This window comes from Beta vulgaris, chromosome 2 (genome assembly GCF_026745355.1).
Source record: "Beta vulgaris subsp. vulgaris cultivar EL10 chromosome 2, EL10.2, whole genome shotgun sequence".
NCBI classification, from domain to species: Eukaryota; Viridiplantae; Streptophyta; class Magnoliopsida; order Caryophyllales; family Amaranthaceae; genus Beta; species Beta vulgaris.
In genome coordinates, this window is record NC_079203.1 from 24,818,791 (window position 1) to 24,840,781 (window position 21,991).

A 21,991-nucleotide genomic window follows, 5' to 3' on the forward strand; every position below is an offset into this window, starting at 1 on the left:
CCGTTTTAAGGAAAGGTTCGTCCTGGAAGAAACATAAAAAAATAATAATAATAAATATAAATACCAAGGTGTCCGTCCTCTTTTCCGAGCCGGACTTGTGAACTTGGACATACTAATATCTCCCGTCCAAGATTTCTTAAGGATGGCTCTAGAAGAAGCTGCACAAGAAGAAAGACGTTGATTAAACCATTATAATCATTGGAAGAGGGCATTTACTTGGGAAAAAGATGGAAGTATACCTCTATCCTCGGCATGCCGCAAGCCTGCGACGACCAAGAAGTTATCATTGTAAAACATTTCTTTAAAAGGAATCCAGTTGGACGGACCCTTAAAAGAATAATTGTTTGGAGTGAAATACTCCGATATTCTGAAGTATTCCATCATCTCCTTAGCTGAATCGTCCTCCAGCTCTAAGTAGGACGCTGTTCGTCCAGTATTAGTAGTCGCCCGGCTAAAATATCGGTAGCATCTAGCCACAGCTTCGTTAAGGGCTTGGACGAACAAAAATTCTGCCTTTCAGGCATGCATTTTGGACGTCTTGTCCCAAGACTTCAAGAAGCCCTGAGGATTGCATACACTAAACCAGGCTCCATCCACGGTTTTAGGAACCTTAGATACATAATGTATCTGGGAGAAGGCAGCCAATGAAGGGGCGACGCCTTTCAGCTTGCAAACGGCCTGGAAAGTCAAAATGTTTTGCCAGGAATTGGGGGGCAAGTTGGTTGTGGCCGATGCTGTAATACTGAAGAATATGGCTTATAAATGGATGCAAGGGAAATCGTAACCTTGCATCCAAAGCCAGCCGATAGACGGCGAAATGGCAGGGTGGAGCACTAAGTATAGTGTCCTCTTGGCCGGAAGAACAAAGCGGTACCCCGACATCGGCATGGCCGAGGAAAAGTGTTTAAGGTTTGGTTCTACTCGTCCGAGCCAACTATTGTCGGCCAGGATGAACCTATTGTCTGACAGAGGGCCTAAGCGGCGTCTAATTTCGGAAGATGTAGTGGACGACTCCTCCGAGTCATAGGACGGGTTGGAGGAAACTTCCACTTCATTGGCCCTGTCCACCGTCATACCTGGGTCGGACGGGCAGGCTTCTGAAGGTCTTTCATTAATTCCCTCCTCCTGGACGTTTTCAGGAGAAGAGGTTTTGTTTGCTGGCTGGCCGCTTTGAACTTCACGCTCCCCGTCAGCAGGAATTCGGCCTGTTGATGCCTTCACTTCCGAACTGCAGGCCAGGAGATTCACCCCTCGTCTAATACGAGCCGTTTGCTTGACGCGCGCCAGATTATCCTGCACAGGTAAAGACTGGGTCGTCTGACTTTGTCGTCCATGTCCATAAAAATATAATGCATGACCGGCCAGAATAGGCCCAACTCTAGAATATGCCGAAGAAGAAAGGCTCTCTGTTCTAGGGTTAAGACCAACCATTAAGCGGCTGGGAATATTCGATGAAGAGGAGGAATCCATTTTTCTTAAAAAGAATGAGAAAGATAAGCGCAAAATAAGAATTAACAGAAGAGAGGGATACCTGTTGAATTACTCGGACGAATTGCGAGAACTTAACATGACCTTGGACGAATTGAGGAAACTGAATAAGACCTTGGAAGAAGGGTTGGTCTTAGAAATTCTCTCAAAGATGTGAAAGTGATTTCAGAAAGGACAAGGGGACATATTTATAGGGAGGTAAAAGTGACCTCCCCTTTCGGTAAAGTAACCGTTGCCTTACAAAAAACTCTTGAGGGTTGGCCGGTTGAGACCGGCTAAATGGCGCCCATTTCATCTTGAAAAAGATGGGGCAGTTCCTGTCGGTTAAAAGAGAATTTCAACCGTCTTAGCGCCTAAACTGGTAAAAATTCTCGTTTAAGGGGCAAATGTTGTAGTGTGAAAAATCAACGGCTATAAATGGGACACGTGGCTTCATCACAACCCTACATGTGGCACTTTGTTGCTGTAGTAAAGTACATGGTCCAGAATAATGTATGGACTAAAGTACACCTTTTCTGAATAAAGCAAGTTGTACTAGCTCTTCTTCTGGCCCGATCTGTACTTAGGCCCAGTAAAAGCAAAGGGCATCTTTTTATAATGGATGATGTGTACTATCCAATCAATGATCGTTAGTCATCATATTATTGCTTAGCCAATCAAATGCTCCCAAATTAGGGTGACATCAAGGTACAACAGTCATTTCAGACACAATAAATAGTCCTTGAAATCAGGAGAAAGGTACGTTTTGTAGAGGAGTGTACTGTTATTCTGCCATAAATTCTCTCTCTCTATCTCTCTACTTAGTCTCTCGAAAAGTTTCTTTTGCACTCCTGATACATGACTTAAGCTTCAGAAGGGGGAAGTACCACCCAAACCTCCCGGGTGGGTTCCTTTTTACAGGTCTAAAGGCGGAGCTCAGGTTCGGATTTTTGGGTCCAGGCATTGTTGCACAAGTCTCCTATTATTGAACCTACTGTTGGGGACAGCAGTATTAATTTACGAGTCTAGCACTACGTAACATTTGGCGCCGTCTGTGGGGAGACGCAACAATTACTGATTGTCACTCATCCAATGTTGCTAGGAACATAAGTTTTCAGATTCGAGTGGAGGATACAGTGGATGATGAAAGGCCACCAAGAGGAAGAGATAAGCCCCTTGCTGTTGTCAACCTTTCTGGACGAAGCAGGGAGCCCATCATTCAAGAAAATCCTGAGCGTCCAGTGACAGCTGCCCATCTGGAAACTGTCCAGAACGACTTCCAGACTAGGATGGTTGCTGTCATGGAGGAGCAAATCAGGAACAACATGTTGTTTTTCCAGGTCAGTCTAGACCTGGCCGCTGTAGCTCCACCTAGGGGGCAGTCTTAGGAGGGTCGGCCAGGGACAAGCCGGCCTCCTCGGCAGGAAGTGTCCAAGCGAGTGTCAAAAGGAAAACAGCGGTGGTCAGCGAACCTCATCCAGTTCTTCAAAGATTTAAATAAAGGGCGGTTGTTTTTGACAACGAAGATTAAATTCTACCAGGCGAGTTCAACTTGCAAGGTATGTAACCTTAATTTCTCTTCTGAACATGTAATTTCGTCCATGTTAAATGCGCAATTTTTCAGATTTTAACTATGATGTTAGGGTTTTCATTCTCGAAATTATGGCATGTAAATTGATTGTGGGGTTTATTTTGGTGTAATGCTTTTGTAGGGTTTGGGGTATTATCTTTGAAAATGGTTGTGATTTGGTTAACTGTTCACTATGAACACAATGGTTATGATATAAGAGTAGAAGATACTGATGAGTATAGCTTCATGTGTTTGCTACAAGACTTAGAACAGGAAGCTCACAAGCAAAATGTCATACCTGTCAAAAATCCCGTAATTATGTATTATTCACATGGGATTCAACAACCAGTTGAGGTTGCTTGTCATGTTCTTCTTATTATGATGTTTAGTTTGTTTCAAAAGAAAAAGAAGATAGATTTGTACTTAAAAAACTCAGAGGTTCCTTCTAGTGTTGTTAAGAGTTATCATAAATTGAAAGCAGACAAGGAACTGAAAGAAAGGGGAAAATTAGAGACACAAAGAAAGTGGGCTGAGAGTCAAGAGAGGCTGAGAAAAATTATGAAGGAGCAAGAAAGGTTGAGACAATAGAGAGAGAAAGGGAGGATGTAGAGACAAGACAAAAAGAGGAAGAAGAAAAAAGGAGGAAGGCAGAACAAAATAGGAGCGATGAGGTCATAGATTTAGAGCCTTTGGCTAAATAGGTCACTGTGTTTGATGTTGATGGGGATCTCAAGGAAAGAGTGGAGTATGTTTTAGTAAGTAATGAGAAAGAGAAAAAGTGGCCTAGTCCCAAGAAAGTTGTTCAGGGCCAGCAGGTAGAACAAGGTCTAAGCCCCATCCATTTGCTACTTCCCCTCCCAGGCCCCACTTCACATAATCCCAGGCCCAAAAGTAAACCCCACCAAAATCAAAGGTCAGGAAAAAACTGGCCCCAAATAAAGCAGCACCAAATGCCACACCAAATGGCACCACCTTCACCCAACCCAATGAAACCCAGCCAACTGAGCCCACCCCAACCCAACCTACTCAGCGCACCCAAACCCAACCAACTTAGCCCACCAAAACCCAGCCTACTCAGCCTATCCAAACCCAACTCACCCAAACAGAGCCCATCCAAACCCAACCCATTCAAACTGAGCCCACCCAAGTCCAGCCCACTCAATCCACCCAAACAACAGAATCACATCAAAACCCTAGAACCAGAAATGTCCCAAAGACAACACCTAAAGGGGGGGAGGTACCTTCCAACCATCACAAAAACAACAACAAAGACAAACTGACCCTCATCTCCTTCCAGTTTTTGGCCACTTTAGAGGATTCCTTCTCTCTCATCTCCTTCCTCATAGCGGGGTCATGAGTCAGCATCTACACTATGTAACTCTTGGGCATTTTCTCAAATTTTAGCCTCTCTATGTATACCAAATAGGACGCTCTCCCTAATATCTCTCTCGCTTCCTAATCCTACTCCAGGTTACACCATATATCTTAGGAGGAATATGGCCCTCTGCAGAAACCAATTGGCGAAAACCATATTGTCTCACTACCTCGACGGAAAATAGTAAGTCAGGGTGCACATGCTACACAACCTCACATAGGGAGAATCTTCACGGCCACCTACCATAGAGCCAATCCCCCATCACTGCACTACCGATATGATTCTTAGTGAAAATCTTCTTCCTACCAATGAACCCCTTTTTGTCATTCATGTTCTCCGGAGGATAAATAAGTCTCAAGTGTTCAATCATCCAAATCTGCATCAACATATACAATATTAGTTTTATTATTGCTTCCTAACAAGTAATAATATCAATACAACATGATCGTATCATTGCTTCCTAGCAAGTAATAATATCAATACAACATTATTATTGCTTGATAACAAGTAATAATACAAATACAATACTATTTTATTATTGCTTCCTAATGAGTAATAATACAAATATAATACTATTTTATTATTTCATCCTACAGAGTAATAGTATGTGCAACATTGCTTCCCAACGAGTACTATTAAAGTCTGACATATCGCTTCACATAGAGTAATCGACATACCTTACGTGTGCCCGACGCACGACGCTGCGCCAGACGTGGTACTGCCCGCCAGACACAACGCGCTGCGTCCAGTCCGGTGTACACTACTTGTAATAGCCGCGTTTTAATACGAGCTTAAACATTAGGAGAGTTAGGTTAATACTATAGTAATTAAGAAATAAGTACCTTGAGCTTTAACTTATCTGATTAATATTTATGTATGCCATCTGTGCAAGATAATTGATTTATATTATATTGCGTATGTGTATATACATGACGTATATGTATATGTATACTAAAGGGGGTATTGAGGCATAATAAATACTTCTAGAAATTGTATAATTTTCAGAATAAAAAAGTGACAAGACTTAATAATTAACCTTATATGAAAGTTAGTAAAAATTTCATCTATGTGAGGCGTTGGGCAATATTCACTAAATTAGGAATATCGGAAGGGGAACTCATGAATTTAGAAAATTCTGGACTACACCTTAGGGTGAGAAAGGACGAAAATAACCCCAATAAATTAAATAACTCTCCAGCTTAACCATAGCCAGTATAAGTACACAAGTGGGGGAGGGTACAACACCACCTAAATTCCATCGCCTAATTCCACCAGAAGAATTCTGCCCAGAACAAAACAAAGAAGACGCAGAATCACGCCCCTCTCTGGCTCGATTGCTGCCTCTGTTCTTCAGCCAATTTCTGCCACAACTTCTTGTAATCTTCTGCATGCAAAACTTAAAACTCACTATATACATACAGGTGTTCATTGGGCAAGAATTAGTTCCGGGTTTGAAGCAAAGGAAGCAAGAGAAATTGGGCAAACATCTGAGCTAAGGAAATCAGTAAGTACAACACTTTGTAATCCAAATTGTATGTGTTTATATGTGTTATCATGGGATTTCGCTGTGTGAATGTTGATGAACACTTAAGGTTGCTAGGGAGTACGAAAAGTGGGCTTAAAGGAATTAAAGTCGTGAGCTTTTGGGTCCTAAACAAAGGTACACAAGCACCACCATTTCTGGAACAAAATGTTGGATTATGCTCCAAAATTAGTCAAGTTTTCCTAATAGTTATGATTAATTGCTAATTATTAGTTAGTGGGTTAACAAGTAGTGGTCTAGATAATGGTCTAGCTAGTGGGATAACAAGCAAGTAGTGGGCTACATAGTGGACATGTTGTTAGTAGTGCTTTGTATGCCTATTTAAAGTTGTTTTGTTTATTCATGATGTGAGTATATAAAAAAATGTAGTTTTTTAAATTTCTCTCCAAGTTTCTATGTTTTTTCCTCTAAACATGGTATCAGAGCATCAGGTTAGATAAAAAAAAAAAAAAAGTAGAGAGAAATAAAGAAGAAAACGACAAAGAAAAAAAAGGGGAGAGAGAGTGTTAAAAAAAATTAAAAAAAAAAAACAATAGGAGAAAATTTATGAGTGTTTTATGTGTTTAACCATGACAATTAATGATTATACTTAGATGTGTGGATGGGTTCCCTTTTAGCCCATGAAAATGGATTTGAATCCTAGAAAAAGAGGGCATCAAAAGCATTAAAAAAAATTGTTGAGGTGAAGATCGAGTAATCTTTACGAATGTGTGGAAGTCGTAGTTAACGCAAAGACGGTTTTCGAAATTAAAGTAGTGGACTTAGTCAATTTGCAAGGCAACGTCAAAATGAGTTCATGGAGAGAAGTGCTCCATTGAGTGAAGGTTGGTGATAATGTGCATCAACAAATTAAAATATGGTGTCGGTGATAATGTGTATCAACATAAGATGGTGTTGGTGAGAAGTGCATCAACAAATGTTTGGTGATGAGAAGTGCATCACATTAGGAAGAGAAGTGCTTCCATGTTAATGGAGAGAAGTGCTCCATGAAGATAAAAAAATGAAGGTCCATCATGTGGGAAGAATTACCAAAAATCAAGATTGTCACATGCATAATGTTTAATGTTGGCTCCTACAAATTTTGGAGCAAAGGGGTGTGTTGGATTATGCTCCAAAATTAGTCAAGTTTTCCTAATAGTTATGATTAATTGCTAATTATTAGTTAGTGGGTTAACAAGTAGTGGTCTAGATAATGGTCTAGCTAGTGGGATAACAAGCAAGTAGTGGGTTACATAGTGGACATGTTGTTAGTAGTGCTTTGTATGCCTATTTAAAGTTGTTTTGTTTATTCATGATGTGAGTATATAAAAAAATGTAGTTTTTTTAATTTCTCTCCAAGTTTCTATGTTTTCTCCTCTAAAAATTCTACACAAAAAGTTTAATTGTTGTTTATGGTTTTTGTATAAATAAACTTATAACCTTGTGAATACTATTTTGCATGCTCAAAATGGGTACCTAAGATGATGTTATTGTGAGTTATGTTCGGGTTATGTTGCATGCAAGTTCCTCCAATAAATTAAGAAGTGGTGAAATCGAGCTTCGGATAACGTTCGATTAAAATCAACGAATGATGACTATTTTGAGTTATATCTTATAATCTGATTTTTTTGATGGTTATAAAAAAAATGCAGAATATAGACATGACCCTAAAACTTATTTTGATATATTATAAGCTATAGACAGTGAACTTTCGGAAAAGATCGGGTTTTTCGCTAAAAGGGTGTAATAGTTTAGCTTAAGATCTACAAGATTTCAAACCTAATTACACCTATGGATCATACTCCTAAGTGCGGTAACTATTTTAAAACGTGTTTTCTATATTACTTAGGATTTTTTAACTATAATACAAACTTTTGGCCATTCTCTCGCAATAATACAAACTTTTGATTATTTTTAAATAATACAAACTTTTGCCTAAAATTCTTCTAGTGGAGTAATGTGACCTTTATCCTCTAAAACAGGTTAAACCTTTTTCTCTCTCCTCCCCTCCTCCAATCAGCTAAACCACCCCTAACCCACCACTTCCTCCCACTAAGAAATCAACCCCATCCACGACCACCATAACAGGGAACCTCGAATCCGAAGCACCACCTGTAACCTTGAAGCCACCTGAACCACCCCTGAACACCACCCGAAACCACCTCGTAACCACCCGTCATCCACCCAAAACCACCCCTGATCCCACCTGCCCTGAAACACCACCCTAAACCACCCCGTAACCACCCTTGAAAACACCACCCGAAACCACCCCATAACCACCCCTATCATTTGACACCAACTTTGTCGGCTCCGCATAACTGTCTTTCTCTCTACTCTTTTCACTCTCTTTCTTACTTGATCTCCTTCTCTCTCCTCAAATTCAACCCCAGTTTCAAACACTCATCACCTTCCACACCCCAAATTCAACATACCACACTCATTAATTGTAATTCAATTCGATCGAAAATTCATCCAATTGAGATCGTTATTGTTTATGGTGGAATTGAATTTTGATGCTTGAATTTTGCGAAGTATAGATAAACGAGAAAGCTGGAGAAGATTGATGGGAAGAATAATCAAAAGAACGAGGTGAATCAGTCTTGAAAAAGACACGACACTCCGCCACCTCATCATCGTTCACAACCACCACTGCCTCGTCTAATCATCACAGGAAATCGGTCTCCGTATTGTGTTTTCGGGGTGGGGGGAGGACCTGGGGAATTGGTTCATGGTTGAGGAGAAGGCAGGAGGAAGAGAGAGCCACGGTTGAGGGAGGGTCTCGGCAGGGGTGGGGTGGGGGGGAGGAGAAGAAGAGTGGAGGAGACCAACAGAAGAAACAAAAAAAAGAAAAAACGTTGGGTTAATTTTTTTTTTCAAACTGAAATAAAAAATTCAAAAACCCAACCAATAAGATAATGACATGTGTCATAGTGACCTGTTGCAACAAGTTACAACCGGTATCAACCTACTAGGGGAATTTTGGGCAAAAATTTATATTATTTAAAAATAATCAAAAGTTGGTATTATTGCGATAGAACGGGCAAAAGTTTGTATTATTCTAGTTAAAAATCCTATCACTTTTTACCTATATTATTTTGGTGCTTATAAAGGCAATTACTTAGAACTTCACCATTCAAGGACATCATATATAACTACTTAGATTAAGTAGTCCTCTAATAGAAGATAATTACTTAAGTGACTAATGACGTGTCATGGACAGAACTTATAATCCTTATTTAATTTTTGCGGGAATTTTGCATGACAATATATCGAGTAAATTAAATGCAAGTTGTTTCGAAACTATGAATGATGAACTCGTTGTTTGACTTATGAGTTGAGTTATATTGAGATAACCTAAGGAACGTACGAGTGAACACACACACACACACGCGCGCGCGCACGCGCATGCGCACGCGCACACACACGCACACACACGCACACGCACACGCACACACACACACACACACACACACACACACACACGATACCACTTGTAACAGCCCCCGTCCTAGCTTATATTAAATATTAATTAAAACCTATACTTTCTAGCATTAGCGGAAGCAAAATCATAATCAAGGTTATGGAGTCTGTCACTTGTTGGAGTCAACCCATTAATAAGGCTGAGTTAACTCTGCGAGCAAATTTAAAAGAACATTCATCGCATAAAAGATAAGTTAGTTATTACAGGCCCAAAATAAGATTGTAATGTAAAATTCAAACATTCTTCATAAAACAGAAGTAAGTCGCAAAATATGATCATGTCAAGCTTGAATCCACTATGATAGTTGAGACATGACTTCAAGCTCTTCCATCGGACTACCTTAGCTTGCTATTCCATGCACAAGAGTCTGCCCCACCAGGACAGGTTCATAGAACAAAAATCAGCTTACACTGGGATGCAAATCAATCCGAAAATAGATTATGGTGGCTAAAAACAAGGAGTGATCACACTCCCGTGATAATTTTGCAAATCAATGCTAAGGAAAGTACCCTTTATGATAAGAATACACATTTCAAATATTCACAGGTTTATCGCAAACATCTACTTACAAACACAAATTGGAAACATTTTTTTTGGAGCGTAGGAGGAGGATATCACAATGAGGTGTATTAGAGTACAACCTCTACACAATTCGGAGTTAAACTCCCACTATTTTCTCGCTTGCAAGCTTTTATAGGACATGTCCTTCGACACATAACACACATTCCTCTTCACCATGCAAAACGGATTAACATTCTTTCGTAACACACACACTTACTAAAACGATTTGTAAGAAGTCATACTAAAACTTAAGTTATAAAAATGATTTAAAGTTTGGTTAAGGATGGATTAATGGACTTAGGACAGTAGCTAAATGATCTTAGAAATGCCAAGAATAATTTTTAAGAATCCACACAATCGATCTAACCAAACATAAGAATACTCTAAGTTTGATGTGCGAAAAATGGTGATTTCGGACCTCATAAAGATGAATACTTTGAATAGAATTTGATTATTAATTATGATTGAGTAATATAAGTGGAACAATTATGTTTAAGCTACTGTAAGTACTCATATGCCATTGAAAATGTTTCCCTTGAAAAGATTATAGGAAATCCAATATAGGTCATTCTTAAAACGTAGTTTATAAATAGTTTTCGGAACCTCTAATGTAATTTGAAATGATATAGAAGATTCTTATCAAGGTATACCATGAACACCACGTTTTTTTTATCAAGAATAACTAATAATAAGTTCAATGCAATCCTTTTCCAACAGTGATAACATTTCCAAGTAAAATCACATAGTAAAACATGCCTTTAACAACACTTTTTAGTATAAAACTCTACCTTCATCCTAAAGGATGTTCTTAGCTATTAACACACTTATATGACCACCTAATATCATCCAACCTACTGCCTACTCACCAAAAATCCATCCACAATACCAAAATTCACCATTCTTAACCAAAACGAGTAATATCCACATACTATTCTTCTTAAGGTAAGAAAAGGAGTCCTGTTTCATTTGTTGTACCAATATGCAAAGGATTATACTTGTATATCATCGAAATACAGAATTCAATAACCATTCAAAACAAAAATTCAACCTTAATTTCGTTCCAAAATAAATCTAATAACTTTCATCATACTTAACCTCCAAAAAGGGATCAAATTTGCATACCTTAACTTGTAAATGGTGTAACTCGACTTCTACTTCTCCTCACGGAATGATTCTTACTTATTTTTAATCCTAAAACACAAAGGAACATTCACACCAAATTTCATAAGAAAATACCTAAAGGAAGTACTTTAAATCAACCCAAACATTCACTATACTTACTGTTTCTTTGGTTGAAGGAAATGACATTGCTTCTTGAACTTCCCGACTCTTAAAGCTCGAACCTTTACCTTCCCAGTATGCACCTTTAAGTATAGAACATGAATCAATCTTTGCATGCAAGGTTTTATAGAGAAAAATGGAAAAAAACGAAGAAAGAAACCAACCCTGCTGTTCACGCAGGACTGGCGAGCAGAAGAGGTGAAAGAGTTCTGTTCTGGGCAGCAGGATTCTTTTGTTGTTTTGTGAAGAAATTTTTGTGAGGTGTTTGGATACATGTGTATTATGTTCAAGTGTATTTATATCTCGTGAATCACCCCTTAGTAAGTCAAATGAGGTCTTTGTTTCCACTTGCTTCTTTGCTGGAATTTCTGCTCTTCTTTTTGTACTAGCTTAATACTAATTTATATCATATTGCATACTAGTATCTAACTTTCCCAAGATGATTATTTTACCCCTAAACATCCATAACATATACTTCCTTGATTTAACTTAACCCATATATATTAAAGAATTCCAAAGTCCATTCTATTAAGCACAACCACTAATTTGCCTAATAGTTGAAACATGATTTCTATCTTCCATTAGTTCTCGATTTTCACAACTCAACTTATTAAAATAATATATCGATACTAAATGTTCACATGTAACGTAATAATATTATTATCTTATATAATTCCTTCGAAGTACTAATTACACATAAACACACATTATTTTTACACACAACTTATCATATGTATTACCTACGTATGATCGCATTTAAATTTCACAATTTAAGTTACTTAATCATATTCAAATCCTTTATTATTTACCGGCTGTTATACGCTTCCCCCCTTAAAAAGTTTCTGGAAGAGCATTTACCCTTAAGTCTGAACCATCTGAGGAGCCAGAGATTATAGAGCAGAAAGGTAATGTGATTACCGGGATCTTTGATGTGTGTGATTTACCTGCATTTGTATTATTTGATTCTGGAGCATCCCACTCTTTTATTTCAAACATATTTGCATTCCGCATAGAGCATAAACCCAAATTGACTTCATGTGATTTGAATGTAACCTTGCCTGATAAAACTACCTTCCGATGTAAGTATATGCTGAAAGAATGTGGTATTAGAATTGCGGAGGTGGATTTGAAGGCAGATTTGATAATGTTTGGCTTAGGTGTGTATGATGTGATTCTGGGTATGGATTGGTTGAGTAAAAATCGAGCTATAATAGAATGTTATACTCGAGTGGTGAAACTTCGACCCTTCTTAGAACGAACCATTACCCATCATGGCTGGGATGGTGCTATGGAAGCACATATTTGTCAGGTAACGGAACGAAGAGAAACTGAATCAAAATTGATGAATATACCGGTAATTCGAGAATTTTCCGATGTGTTTCAGGAGGATTTACCAGGGTTGCCTCCACATCGAGTCGTGGATTTTCATATAGATTTGATTCCGGGAGCTACCCCGATCTCGAGAGCTCCGTATAGGATGGCGCCAGCCGAAATGGTAGAATTAAAGAAGCAATTAGATGAGTTGTTGTAGAAGGGTTATATCATACCCAGTGTGTCTCCATGGGGAGCACCAGTGTTGTTCGTCACGAAAAAGGATGGCTCCATGAGATTATGTATAGATTATCGAAAGATTAACAAGATCACGGTACGGAATAGGTATCCTTTACCAAGAATTGATGATCTATTTGATCAGCTGAGGGGAGCGAGTGTATTCTCCAAGATTGATTTAAGGTCTAGTTATCACCAGATGAGGATTGTAGAGGAGGATATACCCAAGACAGCTTTCCGCACTCGATACGGGCATTACGAGTTTCTGGTTATGCCGTTTGGATTGACTAACGCGCCTGCGACTTTTATAGATTTAATGCAACGCTATTTTATGCCGTTCTTGGATCGATTTGTGGTTATCTTTATAGATGATATCTTGATATACTCAAGGAATCGTGAGGAACATGAAGGTCATTTGAGAACTGTCTTGGCTACACTCCAGAAGGAGAAGTTGTATGCCAAGCTTAGTAAATGTGATTTCTGGTTAGAGGAGGTGAAGTTTCTTGGACATGTGGTGTCTAAGGAAGGTATCTCTGTAGATCCGGACAAGATTAAGGCAGTAGAAGAGTGGCCAGCACCGAAGAATGTGTCAGAAGTTAGGAGTTTCCTGGGTTTAGCAGGTTATTATCGGCGATTTGTGAAGAATTTCTCCAAAATAGCATTACCCATCACAAGTTTAATCAGGAAAAACTTCTGTTTCCAATGGAATGAAAAATAAACTGAACGTACAATTCAGGTATTGGAAGATATGTTGCGAGCTTGTGTTTTGGAATTCCAGGGATCTTGGGAAGATCATTTAGCTTTGATAGAATTCTCTTATAACAACATTCATCAAGCCACAATTGGAATGGCCCCAGTATGGTCGTAAATGCCGAACACCGATTTGTTGGGAAGATTTGAGGAATAAAGTACCTGTAGGACCAGAGTTGGTTCAAGAGACTATGGATCAAATCCGAATAATTCGAGAAAAGATGAAAATCGCTCAGGATCGTCAGAAGAAATACGCAGACGTAAGGAGGAGGAAATTGGAATTTGAAATTGGAGATAAAGTTTTCCTTAAAGTTTCCCCTACCAAAGGCGTGAAGAGATTCGATATTCGAGGCAAGCTTAGTCCGAAGTTCATTGGACCTTATGAGATCTTGAAAAGAGTTGGTGAGGTAGCTTATGAAATTGCGTTGCCAACTGAACTGTCTCGCATCCATAATATTTTCCATGTATCACAGCTTCGGAAATATGTGCATGATCCTTCCCATGTGTTATCTCATGAACCATTGCAACTTGATGAGACCCTTAGTTATGAAGAGAGACCGATCAGAATATTGGACCGACGCGAAAAAGTTTTACGGAATCAAGTCATACCATTGGTCAAGGTGTTATGGTCCAGTCAGGATTCAGAGGAGGCTACGTGGGAATAAGAGGCTGATATGAAGCACCGCTATCCGCAACTTTTCTAAGGTACGGCTTAAGTTTCGGGACGAAACTTATTAAGGGGGGAAGCGTGTAACAACCAGTAAATAATAAAGGATTTAGTATATGATTAAGTAACTTAAATTGTGAAATTTAAATGTAATCGTACGTAGGTAATACGTATGATAAGTTGTGTGTAAAAATAATGTGCGTTTGTGTGTAATTAGTACTTAGAAGGAATTATATAAAGATAATAATATTATTACGTCACATGTGAACATTTAGTATCGATATATTATTTTAATAAGTTGAGTTGTGGAAATTGTGGAAATTGAGAACTAATGGAAGATAGAAATCATGTTTCAACTATTAGGCAAATTAGTGGTTGTGCTTAATAGAATGAACTTTGGAATTCTTCAATATAAATGGGTTAAGTTAAATCAAGGAAGTATATGTTATGGATGTTTTGGGGTAAAATAATCATCTTGGTAAAGTTAGATCACTAGTATGCAATATATTATAAATTAGTATTAAGCTAGTATAAAAAGAAGAGCAGAAATTCCAGCAAAGGATCAAGTGGAAACAAAGACCTCATCTGACTTACTAAGGGGTGATTAACGAGATATAAAGACACCTGAACATAATACACATGTATCCAAACACCTCACAAAAATTTCATCACAAACCAACAAAGGAATCCTGTTGCCCAGAACAGAACCCTTTCACCTCTTCTGCTCGCCAGTCCTGCGTGAACAGCAGGGTTGGTTTCTTTCTTCGTTTTCTTTCATTTTTCTCTATAAAACCTTGCATGCAAAGCTTGATTCATGTTCTATACTTAAAGGATTTTTCTATGTAATGTGTGATTGTATTCACCTTCGATGGGTGAAAGTTAATTAAGATCTTAGGAGTGTGTGGTTTTTTTATGCAATATATGAGAAATAAAGTATGAATATCAAATGAAAAGAAAAGAGGATGGTGTTATGTGTGCTTATATTGTTGATGGGTGCTTTAATTAGTGGGGAATTGTGATGGAAGGAATATATTGCAATACATTCACGCAATACAGAGAAATAGTAAGACAAAACACATAATAATTACTACATTCTCTTAGTTCTCTTGGTTCTTCATCCACTGCTTACCACCAACCTCTACTTAATCCAGCCTGTAAGGATCATAGTAGTACCCGCTATCACTACTACTAGGGGTCGGGGTTTCAGGAACATAGTCAGGATCATTTGTACCCCGGAAAGATTTGCCCACTGATGAACTACTTACAAGATACCCTTCGAAATCTCATAACTGGTACTCCTGGACCTGCTGGATAACGACCTACTGGTCTCGCGATGTAAAACATTATATTCAAATAGTGGCGAAGGGGGCTATATGTATGGTACATTCATATCCATCTCTCTCTGCTCCAATCTAACATAAATGTCTCTCCAATACTGGGCTTCTGGCCCCATAGGAGTTTCCCCAAGAGCTCATTTCTCTTTGGTCATTTTCACCGCCCTTTCCACTTCTTCTGGTATTCCTCTCCACCTGATCATATTTTTGTTCACATTTTCCATAGTAGTATCGTCGTCTTGATATGCCCCTGTAACCACATATAACACCAACATTCTCCACTAAGTTAACTTAAAAGTCACCCATGGGCGCGAGAACGGGTTATGATCTCCCTCCCAATAGTTTTCATTCCACTCTCTTATTCCTTCCTTAACCTCCATCATATGACTAATGAGTTCCTCCCAGTAATCCACTTTCCAAGTATCGGGTCCATCCTCCACGGATCCATATCGTCTACTCTTGTTTGAACTGCTTCCACTTCCAGCCATTCCCTATAATTAATACATAATATCCCTTATTCCATATGTTAGATTGACTCAAAATCCTAAGTCCTTATTTTTATTTCTTTTTCCCGTTCCCTTCTACTTAACTCACCAGGTCCTACATATAAATATTCTTCTTATAACATATATTGTTACTTATCTTATTTGAAAATCTAGCTCTGATACCACCTGTAAGGGAGATGAGGAGGAGAAATTTAATAAGAGATTAGCTTCTCATAAACCCCATTCATACGATGGAGAGGCTAACCATGTTAAGTTCGAGTTGGATAACCCATATGACTAAGGTACTGAAAGTCGTGAGTTGTCCAGAACACTTGAAGGTACAAAAGGTTTACATTTATTTAGAAGGACCTGCAGATATCTCGTGGAATACCACTGAAGAAATTTCTAAGCAGCCTGATTTCAGCTGGGCAAAGTTTATAGAAAAATTGAAGGATAAATTTTTCCTCCGGTTTGCGAAGAATGAAGGAGAATGAATTTATGTTTCTGAGGCAAGGTAAATGTCCGTGTTGGAATACGCCGCAAAATTCTTAGAACTTTCACGATTTTCCCCAGATTTCGTGGGAAATGAAAGGATTAAATCCATGCAGTTCTTTGAGGGGTTAAATTTGAAATATTAGATGCGGGTAGGACCATACTCAACCTTCGAAGAATTGTATGGTCGTGCCCTGGAGCAGGAACGAATCGAAACGAAGGATGAGGAATTCCGTAAGAGAAAGATTGGGGAAAAAGCAAGATAAAGAGCACAAAGAAGATCAAAAAGGAAGAGGGAGCGTGGTCAACTTTTAAGCCCCAAAGGGGAGGTGATAAGGTTAATAATTCAGAATGAAAGTGTAGGTTATGCGGGAGGAATCTTTATGGAAGAAATTGCACTGGTGAATTAATTTGTTTCAAGTGTAGGGGTACGGGCCACAAAATTGGGGATTGCCCGAAAGGAGCAATGACTAGAAGACCTAATATAGGAAGCAATTAGAGGAGCTGTTGCAGAAAGGTTTTATCCGACGGAGTTTTTCTTCTTGGGGAGCACTAGTGTTGTTTGTTAAGAAAAAAGATGGAACCATGAAGCTGTGCATTGATTATCATAAAATTGATAAGATTATAGTGCGAAATAAGTATCCGCTACGCAAAATTGATGATTTATTTGATCAATTCAAAGGTGCAGGGGTCTTTTCTAAAAAGATTTACGCTCCGGATATCATTAGATGAGAATAGTAGATGAAGAAATTTCCAAAACTGCATTTCGAACCTGATATGGTCATTATGAATTCGTAGTAATACCATTTGGCCTTATTAATGCTCCTGCCGCATTTATGGACTTGATGCAGAGATATTTCAAGCCATTCTTGGATCATTATGCGAAATTTAGCAAATGTGATTTCTGATAGGAGTGTAACAGCCCGCACTTCCGAGCTGCTAGCTAAATACACTTAAGATTTTTTAATCACAATCAATACTTAATAAACCTCGAATTAAATATTTACTTGCAGCAGAAATATAATCTATAAAACGATCCTGGACCTGTGACTCAGGACCCACAACAAATCATCTTCAAAACCAATAACAGATTACATAATACATTATTACTCGATTCCCAAAACAATAGAATATTTAACCATCAAATGAGAACTTAATATTCAACAATTTATACTCTAAATATAACTTTGAATCACTAATTTAATTTCCGTCTCTTAACTGAAACCTTTTTCGCTTGATTCATTCCGAAATCCGAACATACACCTGCAAATTATAGAGAAAAAAACAAGACAAAAACAAAAAAAAAAACTAAAATGAGCGAAAAACTCAATAACTTTACTTCTGCCCGTCAAAACGATTTTGGTTCGCAAACGTTTTTCGTATAAGAAACAAACTTGGTAATTGTTCGGAAAATAATTCATTACCAAAAATATAGCGCTGGCATAGCTTAATCACATAACAAAAATCGTTGGCAAGTACAGGCAGAAACATAATATAACATAACACAATATTCCACCTTATCTGGTCTTAACTCATATCTAAATAATTGTCCTCCACCTGTACCTTGCCTACTATTCATCTTAGTTCATAAGCTAAGCCAGCTAAAATAATTTAGAAATCATTTCCTCATTATCATAATCAAATCATATTCAAGAAACACAATTATTTCCGAACAATAACAATAACAGAACAAAATCATATTATATATCAATCAATATAATTCCATACCCAACACACGTAAATGCATCTATAACCATGGCCATGACTATAAACGATATATAATATCAAGAATATAATATAATACATACGGGAATGTAAACACATTTTTGCTGAACATAAATGTTACCTTAAACCGCAATTCAATCCTCTATTAACAACTCTCCAATATTTCGACATTTGATCACCAACCATAGCTCAAACTCCGCGCATTACCTCCATAACCATACTCCAACATAAATCTCAAAACAATAGCAACAATCAATATTTATTCTCAGTGAACTCAAATAAGGAAACTAACTTGACTAACTCTTTTAATACACCTTACTTGCTAATTCGACTAGCACTTTGCAGATAACTAGATTTGACTACTCAATGAAATCATGGGGTAATAAAATAATTGAGATTTCTAATATCTATTAGCTAAATAGAAAAGCCAAATATAATATAATTTCAAAAACACGACCAGGTTGATTTAATTTGTTTAATCAAAAGGCCATACTCTTTAGTAACTTCTAAATACTAATCATCTCAGAAGAAATCGTAACTAACATCCTTGCCACTCAACTCCTTTTAGACCATAAACTGATTCTTCTTACTCTAGGAGAATTGATCAACTTTTAGAATATAGTTTTCTATTCATAATCACTTGAATTTGATATATAAAGATAGGAGAAGAGGAAGTTGAACTAATACCTGCAAGTTGCAACAATGGTTTACATGAACAAGATTCTGAAGAATGAGAAAAAACACCAAACAACAATCCCAAGAAGCAGCGTGAACAACCAACACCACAACACTGGCGACCACGACAGCAGGACAACGACGACAACTCGCCGTCAAAGAGCACTGAAAACAGTAGCAGCACCGACAGAACATAACGAAAAGAAAGAAGGGTAGCAGCCCAGTCAGCGGCAGTGCCCATAAACAGCACCGGCAGACTTCCGGTGAGATCTAACAGCAGTGCCGAAAGCTTAGTGGCACCAACAATTTGAGTGAAAGAGAGGATGCGAGAATGAAAACTAAGTAATTGGGGTTTCTTTGCTTTGCCCAAAATCAGAAAAATTAAGGAGATTACATCTCAATGGTGGAGATTACATGAAATTTAACAACTCAAATTGAAAGTTTTTCTCCTTTTGACACAATGAGAGAAGATGATGAGGATGTGTTGTCTGTGACAACAATTGACACGAGGATGGGAGAAAAGAATGAGAGATTTTTTTTTCCTCTTATTTTAAAATACTGAACTCAAGTTATCTTATTTCAATAGAACCAACTAATTTCATATTTGTATTTGGAAAATAATTTATAAGTAATTCAAAATTCTCAAAGTATTTTCATACTAAAATAATCATATAATTAGAATTAATAAAATATAATTAACTCTTAATTAATGCTGCTGAAAAGAGTGGCTATTACAATTTACCACCCTTAAAATAAATTTCGTCCTCGAATTTAGGAAAACGTAAAACTTTAGATTATTTCGAAACGAGCACATCCCTGAAACATTTTCACACTTAATCAAACCAAAAAAAACTGAGAGTTGAACACTAACATCCCCATCTCACATCTCAAAAGATAATTTGCTCTCTAAACCAATAATCACAAACTCCAACTCCAAACTTTTACACAATCTCAATCAATATAATACGATCTTCCTCTTATAGCCACTCAAATCTAAATCCCAATATAACTCTCCACTTTTGCAAATTTCACAACACTCAACCTTCAATTTCTTAATTTCAATTACTTAATTTTCAACTAACGAATAACCCAAATCAATCTCAAACATTCCCAAATATCCTTCTTAAACTCGTATGTCATGATATGAAGATCACGACAATTCTGAAACAACCTTGCTCTGATACCATCTGTAACAGCCCGCACTTCCAAGCTACTAGCTAAATACACTTAGATTCCCTAATCATAATTAACACTTAATAAACCTTGAATTAAATATTTACTCGCAGCGGAAATATAATCTATAAAACGATCATGGACCTGTGAGTCAGTGCCCACAACAAATCATCTTCAAAACCAATAACAGATTACATAATACATTACTCGATTCTCAAAACAATATAATACTTAACCTTCAAATGAGAACTTAATATTCAACAATTTACACTCTAAATATAACTTCGAATCACTAATTTAATTTCCATCTCTTAACTGAAAGCTTTTTCTCTTGATTCATTCCGAAATCCGAACATACAACTGTAAATTATAGGGGAAAAAACAAGACAAAAAAAAAAAAAAATGAGCGAAAAACTCAGTAACTTTACTTCAGCCCGTTAAAACGACTTTGGTTCGCAAACATTTTTCGTATAAGAAACAAATATGGTAATTGTTCGGAAAATAATTCATTACCAAAAATATAGCGCTGACATAGCTTAATCACATAACAAAAATCGCTGGCAAGTACAGGCAGAAACATAATATAACATAACACAATATTCCACCTTATCTGGTCTTAACTCATATCTGAATCATTTTCCTCCATCTGTACCTTGCCTACTATTCATCTTAGTTCATAAGCTAAGCCAGCTAAAATAATTTAGAAATCATTTCCGCATTATCATAATCAAATCATATCCAAGAAACACAATTATTTTCGAGCAATAGCAATAATAGAACAAAATCATATTATATGTCAATCAATATAATTCCATACCCAACACACGCAAATGCATCTATAACCATGTCCATGACTATAAACGATATATAATATAATACATATGGGCATGTAAACACATTTTTGTGAACATAAATGTTACCTTAAACCACAATTCAATCCTCTATTGACAACGCTCCAATATTTCGACATTTGATCACCAACCATAGCTCAAACTCCGCACATTACCTCCATAGCCATACTCCAACATAAACCTCAAAACAATAGCAACAATCAATATTTATTCTCACTGAACTCAATTAAGGAAACTAACTTGATTAATACACCTTACTTGCTAATTTGACTAGCCCTTTTACAGATAACTAGATTTCACTGCTCAATGAAATCATGGGGTAAAATAATTGAGATTTCTTATATCTATTAGCTAAATAGAAAAGCCAAATATAATATAATTTCAAAAACACTACCAGGTTGATTTAATTTGTTTAATCAAAAGGCCATAATCTTTAGTAACTTCTAAATACTAATCATCTCAAAACAAAATCGTAACTAACATCCTTGCCACTCAACCCCTTTTAGACCATAAACTGATTCTTCTTACTGTAGGAGAATTGATTCAACTTTTAGAATATAGTTTTCTATTGACACAATGAGAGAAGATGAGGATGTGTTGTCTGTGACAACAATTGACACAAGGATGGGAGGAAAGAATGAGAGATTTGTTTTTTTTCCCTCTTATTTTAAAATACTCAAATCAAGTTATCTTATTTCAATAGAACCAACTAATTTCATATTTGTATTTGGAAAATAATTTATAAGTAATTTAAAATTCTCAAAGTATTTTCATACTAAAATAATCATATAATTAGAATAAATAAAATATAATTAACTCTTAATTAATGTTGCTGAAAAGTGTCGCTATTACAGTTATCAAATCTGCCCGCAATTCTGACCCTGCTATCCTGATTCCACAATTCCTAAATATCCATTTACAACATATCGACACCCCATTAGGCATACAAATATTCATATTTAAAGGTTGAACACAGGGTTTATATGGCAAGTTGCCAACAAACATATTCGAAATAAATGAATGTGAAGCTCCAG